Source organism: Jatropha curcas, chromosome 5, assembly GCF_041381405.1.
Source record: "Jatropha curcas cultivar XTBG-Jc1 chromosome 5, XTBG_Jcur_1.0, whole genome shotgun sequence".
NCBI classification, from domain to species: domain Eukaryota; kingdom Viridiplantae; phylum Streptophyta; class Magnoliopsida; order Malpighiales; family Euphorbiaceae; genus Jatropha; species Jatropha curcas.
This window is the reverse complement of record NC_143155.1, coordinates 15462828-15483881: the sequence shown is the minus strand read 5'-3', so window position 1 is coordinate 15483881 and position 21054 is coordinate 15462828. Positions and strand designations below refer to the sequence as shown.

Genomic DNA, 21054 nt, shown 5'->3' with positions numbered 1-21054 from the left:
ATACCACGATTATTGATTAACCGGGCATTTAAGCTTAATCAAATTAATTAAGGCAGTTTATTTACCAAAAAATAATGACGTGGATGCATTTATGCAATTGTAGAATTATTAAGAGTAGAAGAGAAATATGCATGAAGTGCTAAAATTAAATAGGCAGAGTTTTGTTTACATACCTGATTTAATCGACGACCGTTTCTTAACTCCCGATTAAGCTCCTCGCTTAGGAAATATTAATTAATTTTAATTTGTTTAATTTTAATGTCCAAATATCACAATAAAAATGCAATAAAAATTAAATTAAATGCAAAAAGCGGTAAAGAAAACGCAAGGAGCGTGAGAGGGAGAAGGATTCGTCCGTCAACACAGACAGAGAGTGTCAAAAATAGGCTGAAAACGGTCTATTTATAGGCCATTTTCGGGTCCAGGGCGGCAGGTGCCGCCTGGCTCGGCGGCAGCTGCCGCCCAAGAGGCTGGGCGGCAGCTGCCGCCCAGTCGGTGGGGCGGCAGGTGTCGCCCATGCTGCGGCAGCTGCCGCCGTGTCCGGCGGCCGGCGCCGCCGTAGCTGGTGGTGGCCACCATGTCTCGCTCCGGGAGCTTTTTTGGGAGTTTCCGACCTCCAAAAATCATTCCGGGACCAGTTCTGTGATCCTCGTGAAATTTCGGACGTTTCAAGTACCATATTGACATATTTTCGGTGAACTGTCCAAAATGGCCTTCGGTCCGGCCGGACTGTTTGCAGTCCGGCATTGACACTGTAGAAAAGTCAAAGTTACTGTAGCAAGGTCAAAATTTGAGTATTCACAGTGATGTCATCTTGATTGGAGTTGCGTGACGCAACTATCAGTGCCGTCACGCACCTCATAGCTGCGTGACGCAACCCTAGTGCAAATCAGACTTCCTTGAATTGGTTTAAATCGATACTTGGTTTAAAGACTTACGGATAACCATGATTCCTTATTCCGCGTCCTCGTATCCTCATTGGGTTAGGTGGGGGCATAAAGACACGCGTCAACAGTTTGCCCCCCCCACTTTATCATTAATTGTATAAACGATTAATGTTAAAGTGGTTCACTGACACGTCTTCAATCTGGTAATCATCTTCAAAGCTCGGTTTGGTTGGCTTGAAGGATTTTGGGTTGACTTGATCATCTGGTCACATCCTCAGCTCAGTTTGATCGGCTTTTGTCGGCTCCAGTCGGATCGGTAACGACCTCCAAAATTCGGTCTGATTGGCTGTGAAGATACCTTCGAGGCTCGATTTGATTGGCTCGAAGGGTTTTAATTGTCCTGGTCGACTTCGTAATGCACCATCATTAACCAGGAAGAGAGTCCAAACAGCTTCGTAATACACCATCACTGTTTGGTGAGACCATATCGGCTTCGAAAAACCATCACCGTTTGGTCATTGAAATTGTCCTGATCAGCTTCGCAATATACCATCACTAATCAGTAAGAGGATTGACTCGATCAGCTTCGCAATACACCATCACTAATCGAGAAAAATGATCCAAACAGCTTCGTAATACACCATCACTGTTTGGTGGGCCCTATCGGCTTCGAGAAACCATCACCGGTTGGCCTGAAAAATTGTTCAAGAGAAAAAGAGCAATTTCTGTGTACAAACAGATCTTGCCTTTGTTAAAAATGTTGGGACGTCACATGCCCCCATGCATTAATGATCATAAATGTTTGAAAGTTTGCATCAGGGCAAAAGATTATGTTTTTGCCCCCAGTCCGGAATTTCGACATAGGACCAAAAATATTAGCTTTTTTAAGCAAGCCTTTTAATGTTTATTGCAAAATTTTGGTTTAAGATTTTAGCAAAAATTTAGCAAAAATAGCAAAAATTTAGGCATGAAAAATTTTAAGCCTCAATTTTCAGGTATACCTTTCTTGATGCGGTGTTTGAAAGAAAACTTACCTGAGGGCAATTTGGGTAATTTAATGATTTTGCCCCCTGTGCGGTGAGTAGACAAAATGGCTGAAGTATACGAGCCGCACATTGACTTCAAATTGCATGAACGGGCCATCTTGGGCTTAAACTGGCGTTAACAGGCCATTGTGGGCTTGAAGGAGTTAGTGGGCCCCTTTTAGTCTTGAAGGTGAGTTAATGGGCTTGGGCCCATTTTCATCGCTTACTATAAGTAAGCTTCTTAAACATTTCATTTTTACTTTTCAAACTCTAAACCTTCCAAAAACACTCTGAACCTCAGCCAAAATGTCTCAGCTTCCTGAAATCCCAGCTTCTGCCTACACACCGGAGATGAACACTCTGGGGGCGATCCCGGACATCCTGGTTTTTGAGGGCGAGCGAGTACCGGTCAGCCGTAATGCCCTGACTCCCGGGACACGACTGCTTCAGCTCCTCCCGTTGCCGGGCATTGAGTTCCCGGTTCGACATGAGACCGACGCGATGCGCGGTTTCCAAACCGAGGTAAGTAACTGTGCAGTTGAATTTTTTGCTTTCGATTTTGTGTTGTGGATCAATTGTTGCATTTTGTATACTGTCTGTGCGTCGACAGCTGCGCCACGCAGGAAAGAGTTGCGTGACGCAACTGTTCCTGCGTGAACAATTGCGTGACGCAACTGTTCGAAGCACCGTGAACCCTAGCGCCTCTGAACCCTTTAATGTTCCTCTTTTGCATGTGTTAATACTTTATTTGCTGATTGAGAATTGATGCTATCTCCCATGCGACGTTCTTAGACCCTGAAAATGCATAGAAAAAGCACAAACACGAATAGATTGAACATAGGTTAACTTCTGCCTTACCTTCGACAGTTGCGTCACGCAACTGTTCTGTGGAAGAACAGTTCCGTGATGCGACTGTGCGTCAAGGATGTCACGCCTTGAACAGTTGCGTGGCGCAGCTGTTAAGATGCGTGACGCAGCTGTTTGTCAGGAGGCGCAACTTTGGCAAGCTGCGTGACGCAGCTTCGTAGACGCGTGACGCGACTGTAGTTGCGTGATGCAACTATGTCTGGCCAGAGGCTTGAATACTCTATTTACCTGCAATGAAAACAAAATAAACAGCTGTTAGCTTAATTCTTATTTGAATTGAAATTTTTCTTACACAGGTTGATCTGGGCAAGGCCCGTGCTGGCGGATCCTCCACCGATGCTTCAGCATTCTGGGATTTGTTGGACCCTTCGATGCGGTCCAGAGTCGTTGCTGCTGGTTTCGGCGACTATGCTGCTGGGCTTCGCCGCACCCAGCCCCGATTTCCACCCGCCATGCGCTATGCGCTGATGGAGCGGTGGAACGACTGCACCCATACATTCATCTTTGGCTTCGGGGAGATGACCCTGACTCCCGTCGACAACACTGCCATCACCGGGCTCGGGTTCGATGGTCCGGTTGCTCCTCTAGATGCTCGGTACCAGACTACCGCCCTGGGAGCTGAGCTTGTGAGGACTCTACTTGGTGTTCCGACCCGCACCAGGTACACAGCTCAGGGGTATGTATCCTATGAGGTGGTGTACCGATTCTAGGCGAGCAGATTTAGTCGAGGCTGTCTGCATGGAGAGAGCTACCGGCGGATGCCCGGCCTGCAGCTCCGGCATACACCCGGGAGGAGAGAGACCAGGCAGCACGGTCTTTTATTTTTTATCTCATTACTTCGCAGTTGCTATGCACCTCCCAGAATAAGGGAGACCCTGCGGTGCTGGCATGTCTGCGGGATTTGAGCCGGGTTGGCTCTTATAGCTGAGGCTCTCTTGCCTTGGCTCACCTCTATCATGGTCTAGACGTATGGACCAGGGGTAGTGGTGAGTCGAACTGGCAGTTCCTCCGCCCACTCGAGGTAAGACTCTTATCCCCTTCACTTTCTTCTTTTATTATCTTTTTTCACTGCTCAAATTTATACTGAACTTGTTGAGATCTTACTGCAGGTGTGGGCCTACGAGTACCGGGTTTACCCTGGTGGTCCGGGAGGTGATGCTTCAGCTGATGCCCAGCAGATTCCTCGGTATTTGGCACATCAGCACCATACTTTCTCCAGGAATCTGGAGGTGCTATCTTAACGATAGGGCCTTATCTGATGTAAGTACACAGAATTTTCTGAATAATATGCCTCCTTTTCTCTTTTACTGTGTGTTCACTGACTCTTCTGTTTTGCAGCTCCTTCTGACTCCCTGGGAGGGGAATGCTTGGGAGGCTTATCCCGCTCATACCGTGGCAGAGGCCTATACCCAGTCCAGATTCCTGCTATGGGGTTACTGGTTAGACCGGTATTTCCTGGGGGAGAGGATTTATGAGCTCCAGGTGGCCACGGCACAGAGGCGAGTGCCCGATGCTCCTCCTCACCACATGTGCCTATTAGAGAGTATGACCTCGGAGGACCTGGAGGAGGAGTATATTGGCTCTCTTGCTGATATCCCTTTGTCGGCTGGCGATTATGCCACATACTTCTCTACCCGTCTGCAGGCCAGGTTGCCAGAGGTTCGGGAGTACATCCAGGTGACTCTCTTGCCTTCGATTATGGTTTTTCAACTGTTTGGCCAAATGACTAAATGCATTTATCTTTGACTTGTTGCAGGATAGGAAGAAGCACCGGACGCCTACCTACTACAGGGCACAGGCGGAGGCGGAGGCAGAGGCGACTGCTCCGGCTGGACCCGTAGGAGCTGTGCTGGGCGGCGTCCCTTTCCCCCCCGGGCATGGAGGTTGCACTGGATCCTGTTCTGGTCCTCGGGTCGGCCGTCATCATCCCTGCTGACCTCAGGCAGGCTCCTCCATCGCTGCAGCTAGATCCTGAGCATGCCACACATGTAAGTAAAAAAAATGAATTCACTAATTAAGGGATATTTTACCTGGATGATTCCTTATTGAATATCTTTCTGTGTTTGCAGGTGCCTGCTTAGAGATACTAGGAGCTATACCAGAGGTTTGGCTTTGCCCGGTCATACATCGCCCGGCTCTATCCTGAGCTCCATGAGAGGGTATGATTCTCATGTGCTTTACCTTCTTCTCTTTTGTTTTCTTTGCATACCCCTCTTACCTCTTTCTGCTTTTATTTTTTCACAGGATCTGGAGATTGGGAGGCTGCGGAGGCACCAGTCCCGCCAGTCCAGTGCTGTTACCCGACTCTAGATGGAGGTTGATCGACTTCGGACTAGGCTAGAGGTGGAGGGGATTCCATTAGATTTCTCCGAGGATGAGGAGGATGATGATGATGGCTCCTCGTCTGATGATGCACCGCCATCTCCACCCTCTCAGGCAGCAGCTGGTCCAAGCCAGAGGCGACGTTAGCCAGCCTTCTCCGCTCTGACCACCTTTTTGGGACATTTTTGTAGTTTGTAGGAATATATTTTCAATTCTTTTTACATTTGTTTTACAATATTATTTACATTTTCTTCATTACAGCATTATTACTTTTGCTTTTATTACAGTATTATTTACATGTTTATTACTTACAATTTGTGAGACCCTATTCCTGCATAAACAAAATACAAACACACAAAAACGCAAAATTGAAGCACCCCACTTACTTGCAAAAGTGGGCCACCTCGTTAGTGCTCAACCAACCAATTTATTGTAAATAAGGAAATAAAATAAAAAGGAAATAAAATAAAATAAGATAAGAACCAACCCGACACAAAAAATGGAGCGTGATACTTACCTGACAGGGCGGTCCACTTGGTTGATGCGGACATAAAGGCTCAACCACCCTATTGTAAGAGCTGTCCATCTTATTAACGCTCAACCAACTACCAAGGCGGTCCGCTTGATTAATGCGGGCGTGAATGCCCATCCACCCTTTCTTGGTTAATGCGATCATAAAGGCTCAACCTCCCTTCTATAAAAGCTGGCCATCTTATTAACGCAAGCATAAATGTCCAACTACCAGAGTGGTCTGTGCATAAATGTTCACCCAACCACCATCGACAGTAAATACTATGATGATGACATCTCGTTCACTGACCCCTTTCCACTTCTATAAGTAGAGGTTTCCCTCTGCGTCCTCTTCATTCCCAGCATTCAAAACAACTCCATCGCTTGAATAATCCTTTTCCATGGCTTTCAGAAACCAAGTTTCGTCCTTCGTCCAGTCCATTCCTGACGACCTATGGCAGATTCACCCCATGAACCAACTCGCTTGGCTGAAATATTTCAAAGACTTAAAACCCGACCATAGTTTCCTGTCATGGCTTGTCATGTACTTCAACCCCAACACCATGGTTTTCCAATTTGAAGATTCTGAAGTAACTCCGACCTATGAGGAAATGTGTGCTGTGATGGGTCATCACCCTGAACAAGATGAAACTCCAGCTTTGCCCCCGGCCCTAGGCATGATCTAGTCGAGATTGCGGCCCTGTGCCCGGTTTACCTTCCTGACGGCATAGACCCGGATCAAGGTCTTCCCTTAGAGCCTTTTCTGAGTACGGTTTTGTCCATGGATGTAGAACCCTCTTAGATTCGAGCTTGTTGTTTCCTGTTGTTGAATATGTATGCCATGAAGAATCGCCAACCTGGAATTGGAGATTTCCGACTGACAGCGCTTTTCGCAAGTGTACGAAATCGCAACAAGTAATATAGAGTAACAGAGTATCGTATCCACAGGGATTGTTTATCAATTACCAAAATTATGTTAACCTATTATTATTTAGACGATGGTAAGAGAGAATTACTATAAGGTAAATAAACTTTAAAGTAAAAACAGAAGAGATCAAACACAAAATTCAGGTGAAAAGAAACTAGGGAATTAAGCTACTAGGGAATTTGATTTCACTTAATTCTATCCAGCTTATTCTATTAGTTCATTAATCAACTTTAATTGTTCAAGTAGGAGAAAAAACCCTAAAGTTACTAACAAGCTCTCCCGATTTATTGTTAGCTATTCTAATCTAGTTTAATTACCTATTATTTAATAGTGAAATTAAACATAAATCAGATCATTAGGTTTTATGGTTGTTTTGTGAGTTCACAACTTAATACTTTATTAACTTATGAAAACCCCTCTTGAGTCAAACCATATAGCTTCCGCTTCAAGTTATTATTCTTAAGTAAATTATTATCTTTTTCATATCAATAACCCTTCTCCCGAATGTGATTATTGAAATAACTCAATCCAGGGGAAATTTTCTGCCTGGAAGCATTAAGCACAATAATAATTTATAACGAGAACAAAGAAAAACAAATCTAATATTATAAACTGGAATCGAATTAAATTACATCAAATCCCTAATAAGAGTTTAACTGGACATAGTAATTAAATTAAACTCAATCATACTTGAATCATTCATCATATTTAAAGACAATAATAAAAGAAAGAAACAAGATGAAGAGTTTAGAATAAAAACTGTATCACAACTATGTGGATGGCTTCCTTGATTCTTGGCACAATTATTTGATGCTTGAAGTCTTTTAGAGAGAGAGAATTATGTAAAGAATTGCACAAAAAATGTCCTCTCTAGCAATGAGAAGTTTCCCTCTTTATATAGAGCTCCTGGAGGTGAGTTTGATTCCTTTTAGGAAATAGAATCCTTATTTAGTGCAAAATCCTTTATAGGAGATCATGACTGTTTAGGCTTTTGATTTCCTCTTGATTAGGACTCCTTTTTGCTCCCAAAATAGGTCTAGGTCTTGTTTAGTGTGTTTAGGAAACTCCCCGAGGTCGGCCCATGTGAGAAAAAACTTGATTTGCGTATCTAGTTCACGTTGGTTCCGCCTGCGCAGCACGGGCGTGCTTCATGGCACGGGCTGGGTGTGCTTTAATCTAGAAGTCTGGCTAGTGAAGCACGGGGTGTGCTAGGCAGCACGGGCTGGGTGTGCTTTAGTCTGGAAGTCTGGCTAGTGAAGCACGGGGTGTACTAGGCAGCACGGGCTAATGATTCCCTGAGGCACGGGCGTGCTACCAAGCACAGGCAGGGCGTGCTTTCTTCTGGAAGTCTGCCTAGAATTGCCATGGGCGTGCTAGGCTTGACACGCCCTGGTCCCATTGTAGCACGGCCGTGCCTTTTGACACCACCCGGGCCGTGCTCTCTTCTGTCTCTCCTTTGGTTTCCTTAGCTTCTAGCACGGTTGTGCCTTCTAGCATAGCCTGGGCGTGCTAGAAGCTAAGTGTCTTGCATTGTAAAGCTCTTTTCTGCGCCAAATTCCTACAATTTTCTCTTAGATCAAGCAGTTTAAGAATCAAGGAAGCTTTGAACACAATTATTCTAGAAGTGAATTAAAATCAAATTAAAGTAATAAAAACTTACTGAAATTCTAATAAAAACTATATTAAAAATACTATGAAATTAACACCTATCAAAATTCCCCAAACTTAAACCATTTCTTGTCCTCAAGCAACAAAACTAAAAGAAAAATAATTTGACGACACTAGCTTACCATGGTTGGAGATGATCTCAATAAACTTTCAAGATATCATGATTAGTAAACAAGTGAATAAACTCAATCGTTCTCCATGCTATTCATACTTAAGCTTGACTTTTATTCTTGAATAAAGCACGTTCATTGAGTAAAATATAAGTTTTAAAGAGATTGTCAACACTAATACTTTATTCAATTTATGATAATTAGGACATGACTCATCTAAAGCATTTTCAACCTTTTAAAAAATAAGACAATTGATAGTGCAACAGTGGCATTCCCATATGCAGAATTAGTCATCCTTTCTCCACGATTTAAATGCATACGATTAAAAGATCAAAAGGTCTTTATTTGGGTTGTAATGGGGCTTTCTTGGTGCAAATTTTGCTTAATCAAAGAAAGGGATAAAAGGTAGTCAAAGATTACAAAAGAATGTATAATATTCAAGATTCTATTTTAATTAAACTTTTACTAGTTCTAGGGAGTCTCTGTTTTGAAACTTTCTTACTAGCTAGAGGCATTTTGGGCAAGGTCTTTTCTTAATATTTTGGCACTTTTCTTCCTTGCTTTTTTTTTTTTTTCATTCTCCTTGAATTCTTTTGATTGCTTTTCATGTGCCTCTTTCTTGATTCTTTCTTCTTTTCTTCATTTGCTAGTATTAATTGATAAATTCTCCCTCTTTTGTTGCTATATTCTAATTAAAAGTCGAATCTTTCAATCATACAATCCTTTGTACTTAGGGTAGGAAATTTGAATTTGGCTTTGAGGGCTCGGTTTATTTAGGGTGAAGAAGAAAATTTTACGGTTTAAGGCTTCAAAGTTGGTTTCGAGGGTCATATTTTTAACTTAGGTGGTCTAGGCTAAATATAGGTTTCAACAAAAATTGCCTAAATCATCTCTTTCAAAATGTAAACATTTAAATTTTTCGCCTCGAAAGGAGTTTTAATTTTTGTTCTAGGAATGCCAAGGTTTAAATAACTTTAGAGTAAAACATACCTATACATCATAACTTTCATAAAAATCAGTGTTTTAAAAATCTAGAAACAAATAGTTTAGATCAATGAACATGATTGAGTCAAAATTTCAAATTCAGAGCTTAAATATGCTAGAATTGAGAATCAACTATATTTAACACTTATTGCTAGACATGAGAACCTTCAAGCTTACTTGTAATCATTCCAAACATGTTAAGCAAAAACAAAAATTTTTAGCTAAAAATTCCCTTCCCCCAATTCAATCAATCACATTGTCCCCAATGTGTATAAATTCCCCAAACTTATTGCATTACTAGAAGGAAAGCAGTAAGAGAGAAGAAGAAACCTTACCAACATTGTATTGAACAATACAATAGAATGGTTGTGGAATGTGTCTTAGCTAAAAGAGCAACTAAACATTAAGAACCAAAACTACTAAGAAGTTAAAAAAAAAATTCAAATAACAAACAAATTAAAATGAAAGCAACCAAGACAATGTATTAGAACAAAAATAAATATAAACAAAACAAAAGATAAGTGAGAAATCCGTCAATTCTCCGGTGGTGGGGGTGGCTGCAGAAGCTGGAGAATGGTTTGGAGTTGGCCTTGCATGGTATCCATCCTAGAATCAAGACTGCCACTCATGATTTCGATGGACTGGAAACGGTCTGCGATCATCGTTTCCATCCCGTTAAGGCGCGTGTCAAAAAGGTCTATTCGAGACATCATCCTCGCAAGGACTTCATCATTTGACATGTTGGATGTGCCTTGGAACGATGGACCAGCGCCGGATGTACCTGCACCAAAAGAAGAGGTAAAAGGTGGAGGGTTATCTTCCTCCATGTTAGCACCACCTGCTGCCTCTGCTCCTGCATCATCAGGATTGACCTCTGGAGCACCCACTACTCGATATGCATCCCCGACTTTTTCAATCAGTTTCATATGTATCATAACATCTAGATCCAGTCTAGTACCACGCCCCCCTCCTACACTATCATAAATTGGCCTAGCCGGGTTCCAAACCTGTAAGTATCTAGCAATCCGGGTCACAAAACACCCCATCATTATAGCCCCTTTGTCGGCTCTAGCCACCCTCGCAAATCGCTGGCAGAGCCAATATCCAACATTCAATAAAACCCCATTTTCAATAGCCCACAGAAAATATAGTTCATTCAAGCTTAACACCCCATCACTCTCACTCCTTCCAAATATAGTATTTGACAAAAATTTATGAATGTATCGCAAGGAAGGTTTTTTTAATTTGGATGCCTTCGAATATCTAGGATTATAATTCACTTCACCTGTAAATTCTTGCCATGTAGTATGTGCATTAAAATCACTAGCTATTTGTATCTGGCTATTTTCTGTGGGAAATCTGAAAATTTGGCTAATTTCATTCACTGACAGTTCAAAGTCTTGACTAAGAAGCCTAAATCGAATCTTGCTCGGGGGAGAGGTAGGCAAAAACCGAATAAAAGAGGAATAGGAACTCAAAAATTCTAGAGTAAGAGGTGCATAGACTAGATCCTTTATTTCTAAAAATTCCCCCCACCCTATTCGCTTAAGTGGTTCTAACACAACATCTCTAGGACCCACTTGTGCTAAAGCAGCCTCATCAATGAATTGATTTGGTAAAATAGGCCGAAGAGTTAGTTTTGTGTACCTTTCTTGTTGCTCGGATGAGGCAAACTCGAATGGAAGTGCAGGTGGTGAAGGAGGTTGAGGAGCCGTGGAGGATCGCGTAGTTGAACACTTTCGAGCGGCAACGGAGGATGCGGGTCTGCTGCGTTTGTATCTAGGAGGCATTGTTGGAGTTTATTATATGAAAATTTTGGGTGGAGAGTGTTTGATTTGAGAGAAAAGGGAGAAAAGAGAAAATTTGAGAGAGAAGAGGTGACGGCTAGGGCGTGCGAGATGGAAAAGAGAGGATTTGAAGGCGTGCTCTTTAAATAGGGGCGCCAATTAATGAGTGGGTCTGATCGTGGCACGGCCGTGCTGATAAGCACGGCCTGGGCATGCTCTCCTCTGACCTGCAAAATAAAAGAAGAAGCGTACTTGGCACGGGCGTGCTGCTGAGCACACCTGGGGCGTGCTTCTCTCTGACCCTTGGGCTGATAATTGTCGCGCAAGTAGCACGGGCGTGCGACTGAGCACGGCTTGGGCGTGCTCTTCTCTACCTCTCCCTTGTTAAAAACCACCTGTGGATAGCACGTTCGTGCTACCTGGCACGCCTAGGGCGTGCTTGTCCCTGACCTTTCAAGTGAATTTTTCCCTTCTCTATGGCATGGGCGTGTTGATGGGCACGGCTGGAGCGTGCTCTTCTCTGACCCTCAAGTTGAAAAATTGCCTGCAGATAGCACGGGCGTGCTATATGGCACGCCTGGGGCGTGCTTGATCCTCACCCCATGACACGGGCGTGTTGGGGGGCACGGCCAGGGCGTGCTCTTCTCTGGATGTTCACTTTTGCCTACAAAAAACTCTAACTAAAACAAAAGAACACTTATGGAGAAAATTTGGGAATTTGACAAATAAAACAGAAAATAAAAACAAATAAATGGAACAAAAATTTAGCAAGAAAATTAGATGGGTTGTCTCCCACAAGCACTTTTGTTTAACGTCGTTAAGTTCGACGCACTTAGCCTAGTTTAGGCTAAGCAAGACCAATTGTACTTTTGATGGGTTCAAAGTTGTCATTATGATAGCTTCTCAGACGTTGAGCATTTACCTTGAAACTTCGATTTGACTTACCATCCACTATTTCAATCGCGCCATGAGGAAAGATTTCCTTGATTGTGAACGGTCCAGACCATCTAGAGCGCAACTTACCAGAGAATAACCAGAGCCTAGAGTTATAGAGCGACACCTGCTGGCCTACCTTTAGATCCCTCATGATAATGCACTTATCGTGCCATTGTTTAGTGCGATCTTTGTATATTTTAGCACTTTCATAAGCATGGAGGCACAATTCATCCATCATGTTTAGCTGCAACAAGCGCTTTTGTCCCACCTCTTTGGCATTAAAGTTAAGAAATTGAATGGCCCAAAACGCCTTATGTTCTAACTCTACAGGAAGATGACAAGCTTTACCATACACCATGCGATATGGAGACATACCTATAGGCATTTTGAATGCCGTTCTGTAGGCCCATAGAGCATCGTCCAGCTTTTTGGACCAATCCTTTCTTAATTGTCCAACAGTGGTTTCAAGGATCTTTTTTATTTCTCTATTAATGACCTCTACTTGTCCACTTGTTTGACGATGATATGGAGTACCTACACGATGAGTGACACCATATTTTGCAAGAAGGGAATCTAAATATTTATTGCAAAAATGCTTACCTCCGTCCGTGATTAATGCTTTAGGAGTGCCATGCCTTGTAAAAATGTTTTTCTTGATGAAGCTCATCACACTTTTAGCATCGTTATTTGGAAGAGCAACAGCCTCTGCCCACTTTGACACATAATCCACCGCCACTAGAATGTATTGATTTGAATATGATGGTGGAAAAGGTCCCATGAAGTCCAGACCCCATACGTCGAAGATTTCGACTTCAAGGATGCTATTTAAGGGCATCTCATGTCTCTTCGAGATGTTACCTAACCTTTGACAACGATCACAAAGACGAACATAGTTATAAGCATCTTTAAAGAGATTAGGCCAATACAAACCACTTTCTAGTATACGCGCAGCTGTTTTGCTTGCTCCAAAGTGACCTCCACATTCCATTGAATGGCAGAATTTAAGGACACTTTCTATTTCAATTTCCGGTATACATCTCCTGAATAGTTGATCACTGCAATACTTGAACAAAAATGGCCCCTCCCAATAGTAGAATTTGATAGCATGAAAAATTTTTTTTCTTTGTTGGTAAGAAAAATTGGGAGGAGGAATTTTGCAAACGAGATAATTAACTATGTCAGCATACCAGGGGGTTTGAGCATTTGCTACTAGAAGAAGTTGCTCATGGGGAAAGCTTTCATTGATTTGTAGCTCGCTTGTATCTTCTTCCTCCAATTCAAGCCTGGAAAGATGGTCAGCAACGAGGTTCTCGGTCCCCTTTTTGTCGCGAATTTCTAAGTCAAATTCTTGCAATAGAAGTACCCAACGAATGAGTCTTGGCTTTGCATCTTTCTTTTCCAGCAAGTATTTGATGGCTGAGTGATCTGTGTAGACTATTGTTTTAGCTCCAATTAGATAAGCCCTGAATTTGTCAAAAGCAAAAACAATAGCTAGCAATTCTTTTTCCGTAGTTGCATAATTTAGTTGTGCATCATTTAATGTGCAACTTGCATAATAAATAACATGCAACTTCTTGTCTTTTCTTTGTCCAAGAACAGCTCCTACAGCATGATCACTAGCATCACACATTAGTTCAAAGGGTAAAGTCCAATCTGGTGTAGTGATGATCGGGGCTGAGATTAACTCCTTCTTCAACCTGTTAAAAGCATCTAAACACTCTTTGTCAAAATCAAAAGGAACATCTTTAACTAATAGATTGCAAAGAGGTTTAGTGATTTTTGAGAAGTCTTTTATGAATCTCCTGTAAAACCCTGCATGCCCAAGAAAACTTCTTATACCTTTCACTGTGTTAGGAGGAGGAAGTTTTTCAATTACCTCAATTTTTGCCTTGTCTACTTCAATCCCCTTTTGAGAGATTTTATGCCCTAAGACAATACCTTCACTAACCATGAAGTGACATTTTTCCCAATTTAACACCAGGTTAGTGTCTTCACATCATTGCATTACTAAAGATAGATTATGAAGGCATGCATCGAAAGAAGAACTAAAAATAGAAAAGTCATCCATGAATATTTCAATAAATTTTTCCACCATATCAGAAAAGATGGACATCATGCACCTTTGAAAAGTTGCAGGGGCATTGCATAGCCCAAAAGGCATTCTCCTATAGGCAAAAGTGCCATAAGGACAAGTGAATATAGTTTTCTCTTGGTCTTCAGGAGCTATGGGTATTTGAAAGTACCCTGAATAGCCATCTAAGAAACAATAAAAAGGATAACCTGCAAGTCTTTCAAGCATTTGATCAATAAAGGGAAGGGGAAAATGGTCCTTACGTGTTGCTTTATTTAGTTTTCTGTAATCTATGCACACACGCCAACCTGTGACTGTTCTTGTGGGAATTAATTCATTGTTTTCATTAGAGACAACAGTCATACCTCCCTTCTTTGGAACAACTTGGACAGAACTTACCCAATTACTGTCTGAAATTGGATAAATGATACCGGCATCCAGAAGTTTGATGATTTCAGCCTTGACTACCTCCTTCATGTTCGGGTTCAATCGCCTTTGGTGCTCGATTGAAGGTTTGTAGTCTTCTTCCATCAAGATTTTATGCATGCACACACTCGGGCTTATTCCTTGTAGATCTAAGATAGACCACCCTAATGCTTTCTTGTGCCTACGTAGAACCTGCAACAACCTTTCCTCCTGATCAAGTGTTAAGTGAGAAGAAATAATAACAGGAAAAGAATGGTCCTCACCTAAGAATGCATGTTTTAAATGAGATGGAAGTTGTTTTAGTTCATGCTTAGGTGGTTCCTTTTCTTTTTCATTCAGGGTGCTTGGTTCATTCATGTTATTTTCGACATGCAAAGCGCTTTCCACACATTCATCAACAACATCAGTTCTAAAACAGTCTCCATAGTCCATAGGAAGTTTACAAGATTTAAGTACATCAAATACAATCTCCTCCTGTCCAACTCTTAAAGTCAACTTACCCTCATAGACATCAATTAAAGCTCTTGCAGTTGCAAGAAAAGGTCGTCCCAGGATTAGAGATCCTTCCCTGTCTTCATCAATGTCAAGAATAACAAAATCAACAGGAAAGATGAATGTACCTACCTTTACAAGCACGTCTTCTACAATCCCTCTAGGATATTTAATTGAACGATCTGCTAATTGCAAAGACATCCTTGTTGGTTTGAGCTCTCCCATACCTAGCATCTTAAAAACTTCATATGACATAAGATTAATGCTAGCACCTAAATCCGCCAAAGCCTTTTCAAAGTCAAGATTACCAATGTTACAAGGGATAGAAAAACTTCCTGGATCTTTTAACTTTGGAGGCAATTTGACTGCACTCCTCCGTTAACATTACCGTTCCTTGATCATCAATTTTTCGTTTCTTGCTCAAGATATCTTTTAGGAATTTAGCATAGCTAGGCATTTGAGCAAGAGCTTCAGCAAAAGGAATATTGATTTGAAGCTTCTTAAACACATCCAGAAACTTGAGGAAGCTCTTGTCATCTTGTGCTTTCTTTAATCTTTGTGGAAAGGGAACAGGGGGAACATAGGGTTTTACCTTTTCCTGTTCTTCTAAGTCAATGATAGGCAACTTTGGCTGTTCTTTTTCTTCTTTTTCTTTCCTTGGTGGTTCATCTATTTGTTTGCCACTCCTCAAGGTGATAGCCTGCACTTGTTCTTTTGGATTCTTTTCAGTATTGCTAGGTAACGTACCTTGAGGTCGAGATGCCATCATGTTTGCAAATTGCCCTAGTTGAATCTCCAAATTTCTTATTGCAGCCTGCTGGATTTTATGGTTCTCTCTAGTTTCATTCATGAACTCCATGTGTGATTTGGAAAGAGCAGTGAGGAGATCATCATGAGATTTCTTTTCCGGAGGATGGAACCCTGGTGGTGCATTCAAGGCATTGTTAGGATTACCATAGGATAGGTTAGGATGATTCCTTAACCTGTTATCATATGAATTTGAATAACGGTAATTCTTTCTTCCTTGATTCATCACATAGTTCACTTGCTCCAAAGTTTGTGGATTTAAGGAGTCCATGATGCATTCCCCAATTCCATGTTGTCCATTGTATCTATCACAAATTTGCATAACAGAATTTACAGGATTAGTAGTTAACATATCCAATTTTCTTACCATGTTATCTACCTTGGCATTAAGTGCTGTAATGGCGTCTATTTCATAGACTCCTGCGGTTCTTCTTCTTTCGGTATTGTTTTGGTAGTGGCTGTTACTTGCCATCTCCTCTATCAACTCATATGCTTCATCAATTCCCTTCTTTTCAAAGGATCCACCTGCAGCTGCGTCTAAAGTAATTTTGATGTTAAGAGATAATGCATTATAGAAAGTTTGTACCTGTAACCACTTGGGCAAACTGTGATGTGGGCACTTTCTTAACAAGTCCTTGAATCTTTCCCAAGCTTCATACAAGCTCTCTTGATCATGATGAGCAAATGTCATTATCTCATTGCGCAACTTGGTGGTTTTTGAGGATGGAAAGAATTTAGCTAGGAATTTTTGAGCTAATTCATCCTATGTTGTAAAACTCCCAACGGGACACGATTGTAGCCAGGACCTTACTTTATCCCTAAGAGTGAATGGGAAAAGTCTTAATTTGATAGCATCTTCAGAAACACCGTTTTGTTTGAATGTGTCACAAATTTCTAGAAAATTGGTGATGTGAGCATTAGGATCTTCACTAGGCAAACCCCCATATTGGATCGAGGTAGAGAGCATTTGGATGATTGCGGGTTTAATCTCAAAGTTGTTAGCTTCTACCCTAGGTCTAGTAATACTTGAGGTTGTCCCATTCAGATTAGGTGTTGTATAATCGCTTAAGGTACGGACTGGATGTTGAAGTGGTGGCCCGACTATGTTTTCAGTCTCGTTTTCGTTTTCGTTGGCCATGTCTGTTTGTTGTTCGAGTTTTATTTCTTGTGTTTTTCTTGCAGCGTTGAGCCTTCGAAGAGTTCGTTCAATTTCTGGATCAAAGACTAGAGGTTCAGTATTCCTTGATCTTCTTTGTATAAAACACCTGGAACAGTACTTTAAAGAAAATTAAATAAAAGAGTGTCTAAATTAACAATAGGATAATTCGTATTGATATTGATACGCCAATCCCCGGCAACGGTGCCAAAAACTTGACAGCGCTTTTCGCAAGTGTACGAAATCGCAACAAGTAATATAGAGTAAGAGAGTATCGTATCCACAGGGATTGTTTATCAATTACCAAAATTATGTTAACCTATTATTATTTAGACGATGGTAAGAGAGAATTGCTATAAGGTAAATAAACTTTAAAGTAAAAACAGAAGAGATCAAACACAAAATTCAGGTGAAAAGAAACCAGGGAATTAAGCTACTAGGGAATTTGATTTCACTTAATTCTATCCAGCTTATTCTATTAGTTCATTAATCAACTTTAATTGTTCAAGTAGGAGAAACAACCCTAAAGTTACTAACAAGCTCTCCCGATTTATTGTTAGCTATTCTAATCCAGTTTAATTACCTATTATTTAATAGTGAAATTAAACATAAATCAGATCATTAGGTTTTATGGTTGTTTTGTGAGTTCACAACTTAATACTTTATTAACTTATGAAAACCCCCCTTGAGTCAAACCATATAGCTTCCGCATCAAGTTATTATTCTCAAGTAAATTATTATCTTTTTCATATCAATAACCCTTCTCCCGAATGTGATTATTGAAATAACTCAATCCAGGGGAAATTTTCTGCCTGGAAGCATTAAGCACAATAATAATTTATAACGAGAACAAAGAAAAACAAATCTAATATTATAAACTGGAATCGAATTAAATTACATCAAATCCCTAATAAGAGTTTAACTGGACATAGTAATTAAATTAAACTCAATCATACTTGAATCATTCATCATATTTAAAGACAATAATAAAAGAAAGAAACAAGATGAAGAGTTTAGAATAAAAACTGTATCACAACTATGTGGATGGCTTCCTTGATTCTTGGCACAATTATTTGATGCTTGAAGTCTTTTAGAGAGAGAGAATTATGTAAAGAATTGCACAAAAAACGTCCTCTCTAGCAATGAGAAGTTTCCCTCTTTATATAGAGCTCCTGGAGGTGAGTTTGATTCCTTTTAGGAAATAGAATCCTTATTTAGTGCAAAATCCTTTATAGGAGATCATGACTGTTTAGGCTTTTGATTTCCTCTTGATTAGGACTCCTTTTTTCTCCCAAAATAGGTCTAGGTCTTGTTTAGTGTGTTTAGGAAACTCCTCGAGGTCGGCCCATGTGAGAAAAAGCTTGATTTGCGTATCTAGTTCACGCTGGTTCCGCCTGCGCAGCACGGGCGTGCTTCATGGCACGGGCTGGGTGTGCTTTAATCTGGAAGTCTGGCTAGTGAAGCACGGGGTGTGCTAGGTAGCATGGGCTGGGTGTGCTTTAGTCTGGAAGTATAGCTAGTTAAGCACGGGGTGTGCTAGGCAGCACAGGCTAATGATTCCCTGAGGCACGGGCGTGCTACCAAGCACAGGCAGGGCGTGCTTTCTTCTGGAAGTCTGCCTAGAATTGCCATGGGCGTGCTAGGCTTGACACGCCCTGGTCCCATTGTAGCACGGCCGTGCCTTTTGACACCACCCGGGCCGTGCTCTCTTCTGTCTCTCCTTTGGTTTCCTTAGCTTCTAGCACGGTTGTGCCTTCTAGCACGGCCTGGGCGTGCTAGAAGCTAAGTGTCTTGCATTGTAAAGCTCTTTTCTGCGCCAAATTCCTACAATTTTCTGTTAGATCAAGCGGTTTAAGAATCAAGGAAGCTTTGAACACAATTGTTCTAGAAGTGAATTAAAATCAAATTAAAGTAATAAAAACTTACTGAATTCTAATAAAAACTATATTAAAAATACTATGAAATTAACACCTATCACCGACTGCTGACAGTTGTTCGTGACATGTAAATGTATCTTCGCACTGTCTTCATGATGGTCATGGGGGAGACGATGTGCTGGGTCAGGGATATTGCCCTTCATGTCACCAATTTCAATGTTCACTATCGAGGGTGCCCAGTGTTGTTGCAAGCCTGGGCTTTAGACAAGTTAAGCCTGATTCCTCCGGTCCCAGCTCGGTTGATTCCAACCTATGGCCCTGCCAACTTTCGATCTCGGTCCCGAGGACACTTTGATTTTGGGGATAACCCTGTGATTCGGTGGTCCTATCCTTGGTGGAGGATTAGACTGGTCACTGCTGGGAGCATGAACCTTAACTATGTGTTATACGCCAGTCTTGACTGTTCCATGGCCTATTTCCCAGACAGGATCAACCGTCAATACGGTATGATACAGCGCGTTCCCAGAATCCATGACTTTGAAAGTGGTCCCATGATGCAGAGTCTGTTGACCAATTTAGCTGACCGTTGGCGGAACCGAAACACCTGGTACCTGGGTCAAAGGGTGATGCAGGACACCGTGACACCCGAGTACGTCAACTGGTTTTACACCCCGTGATGATACTAGGTTTTCAAAAGACTGGCATTTGATGACAACCTTTGCTAGAATAAATGCTGTTGTTGCTTCTTCTTTGCAATTTCCTGTATTCTAGGGCCGTGAGCTCCCTCTTTTTCAATGAATGACTCTGATAGTTCTATCTTTATTAATTCCTGCTTTCTGCACACATGGACAACAAAAGACAACAAATCTTTTCCTTCGAAATTATTTATTGTGTTAGTCACTCGGGCCTCCTGCCCCTGGGTCAATAAATGAAAGCCCATAAAAGCGGATCATTTGATTTAAAGACAGGAGCTTACATTTGGAAATAAAAAGATGGGGTGACCATTTTTATTACCTGCATAGATCAAACAAAAACAACATATGTAACTTCTTTATGTATGCATGAACCTACTGAGCGCTAAGGTTTTATCCATGTGTTTTTTATCGATCTTTCCAAGGAAATCACTGAGAAAATGGTATTCGTTCTCCTGATCGATGTTTTAAAAAGAATTCATCATTTAGACAGGACCAACAACCAAAAATCTTCAAAACATGCAGTCATACAAATTTGCGCACTTTGTGAGGCTATTAATTCCCACACACTTAGCTCTTTGCTTGTCCCTAAGCAAAACATTCATCTCTCTTTTTTTTTATGTTGACCATGTTTATTTCTACTCGTTGATTTGGACTTCTTAAGTAATCTACCAAAAGATAAGAGATTGATTTGATTTTGAATCAAGCATTCTAAGTGAACATGGCATCTAAAACTTCAATTTAGCAAACAAAATCTAAAGTTTAAAAATCTAGCCAAACTTTAAAACATGAGATGGGCAATTCTCCTTCCTTAGAATGCAAAATAGAAAATACTTAGGACAAGTTTAGCACACATGTAATTTTTCACATCTCAAGGCATTTTTGGGTAACCTAGTTCTATTCTACAAAGTGATTGCATTTTATGCTCCGTGCCACTTGTACTGCATTTTTTTATGGGAATATAAGCAAAAGGTGGTTGCATTTTATGCTCCGTACCACTTTTCATTAGAACGGATTTCCGTTATTCCCTCAATCTTGATTTTTCTCTGGCAATACCCTCATCCTTTATTGACTTGAAACATACTTGTATTATGGCTTTAGTTTCCCTTTTCTTCCTACTTCTTATTCAAGTTAGGATTCACGCTTCTCTTAAGCCAAAATTATGTCTAGATTTTTTAACTAGAGATTTATAATTTCGCTAAAGAAAGCTCACATGTCATGTTTCAAACCCTAATACCTGAGTTCATAATCAAATCTAAACATATGATCATTGGTATATTACTCAAGACTTCCATTTCAAAAAGTGAAATATAAGCAAATCAACATGTAGGGACCAAACATTGAACTAAAGCACAGAAGTTTTAATTGTTAAAATTTTCATTTTTTTTATCTAGACATTGACCGGACTGTCGACGCCAAACTCTCAAAGTGATTTCCCGGGACGGATCAATTTTGGCTGATAGATCTGAGTCATGTATGCATGAAGAATGTGGGCACACAGGATGAAGA

General features: G+C 41.1%; 1 non-coding gene across 1 annotated transcript; it reads left to right on the top strand.

The window, feature by feature from the left end:
- Positions 1-16423: 16423 nt before the first annotated feature.
- LOC119371582 (small nucleolar RNA R71) lies at positions 16424-16529 on the top strand. The gene has a single exon (XR_016321087.1). It is a non-coding gene; the product is annotated as a small nucleolar RNA R71 (small nucleolar RNA).
- Positions 16530-21054: the final 4525 nt, after the last annotated feature.